Genomic DNA, 1,796 nt, shown 5'->3' with positions numbered 1-1,796 from the left:
TTATTTGCCTAGGGTGTGGCCCTTCTTTTAGCTTGCCCTATTCTTGCCATTCTGCTTCAACCTCTAATCAACAAGCTGCTGTCGCCCACAAGATTGCAGCTGACTGGATGTTTTTTGTTTGTCGCTTCATATTCGGGTGATTTCTGTATTTTGAAAGTTACATTTCTTGAAAACTTGATTGCTGACAAGCAAAACATTTTGGGACTATGTCAGTAATGGACAAATGAAACAAATACCAGAAGATCATTTTTGGGTGGACTTTTCCTTTAACCTTAACCTCTAGCCTAGCTAACCTTAGTGAGCTAGCTAACATTAGTTAGCCACCTAGCTAACCTTAGCCAGCTAGCTAACATTAGTTAGCCACCTAGCTAACATTAGAGTTAGCCACCTAACTAACAGAGTTAGCCAGCTAGCTAACATTCGAGTTAGCCACCTAGCTAGCCTTAGCCAGCTAGCCACCTAGCTAGCCTTAGCCAGCTAGCTAACATTAGAGTTAGCCACCTAGCTAACATTAGAGTTAGCCACCTAGCTAACGTTAGGCACAACAAATTGGAATTCGTAACATTTCACATTTTTCAGATTCATAACATATTGTACTTTTTTCAAAATCGTAATATATTGTATGTTTTGCTAAATTGTAACTAGTAACATATAATCTCTGCTGGCATTGTTTAGAGGTGTGACTAGACTGGTGTGCCAACCTGTTCTTATTACAGATCACTGCACCTGTACATAGCCCATCTATAATTTAGCCCAAACAACTACCTCTCCCCCTACTGTATTTATTTATTTTGCTCCTTTGCACCCCATTATTTCTATCTCTACTTTGCACTTTCTTCCACTGCAAATCTACCATTCCAGTGTTTTACTTGCTATATTGTATTTACTTCGCCACCATGGCCTTTTTTTTGCCTTTACCTCCCTTCTCACCTGATTTGCTCACATTGTATATAGACTTGTTTATACTGTATTATTGACTGTATGTTTGTTTTACTCCATGTGTAACTCTGTGTTGTTGTATCTGTTGAACTGCTTTGCTTTATTCTTGGCCAGGTCGCAATTGTAAATGAGAACTTGTTCTGTACTTGCCTACCTGGTTAAATAAAGGTGAAATAAAAACTAAAAGTCTTGTCAACCCAGAGAGCTGTCATCATCGATGGAAGTGGATGGCCCGGACACTTCCGGTTCTTCCTCTTCCCTGCTCGTATCAGCAAATGGGGGCTTGTCTTGTCTCTGTGCATGTATGTCCCTGGAGGCTTGTTTTTCTCCACACTGGCTGATGGACATTGCTGCACGCTGATATATTTCAGCAGACAATCACTTTGACTTAAAGATTTAGCCTCTTTTCTTATTAATTGAAGAAATATAAATATTCGCTTCCTGATTCTTCCAGTTTTTGTCTCTCAGACATGGTTGCAAATCTCTGTAGCTTCATTTTTAGCTTAAATGATTTCCACTTGTAGCTAGCTAACGTTAACAGGCTAGGTTAGGCCTTAATCATTTTCATCACACAAACATTAAAAACAACAACAATACAATCATTTAATTGGCAGATTACGTTGATTAATCCTGTGTGAAACCACACATCACCACAGATACCAAGGTTAGTGGGAGTGAATTTTGGGAGAAGCGAGAATGAGTTGGGAGGTGGGAACTGCAGCAATGGCTATGATCAGTAAGCTGATCAGTAAGCCAAATTCAAGGTTAGGTGACGGCCCCAAATTCAAGGTTAGGTGACGGCCCCAAATTCAAGGTTAGGTGACGGCCCCAAATTCAAGGTTAGGTGACGGCCCCAA

The sequence above is a fragment of the Oncorhynchus gorbuscha genome, linkage group LG24, assembly GCF_021184085.1.
Source record: "Oncorhynchus gorbuscha isolate QuinsamMale2020 ecotype Even-year linkage group LG24, OgorEven_v1.0, whole genome shotgun sequence".
Taxonomy (NCBI): domain Eukaryota; kingdom Metazoa; phylum Chordata; class Actinopteri; order Salmoniformes; family Salmonidae; genus Oncorhynchus; species Oncorhynchus gorbuscha.
Note: the sequence above shows the minus strand (reverse complement) of the source record.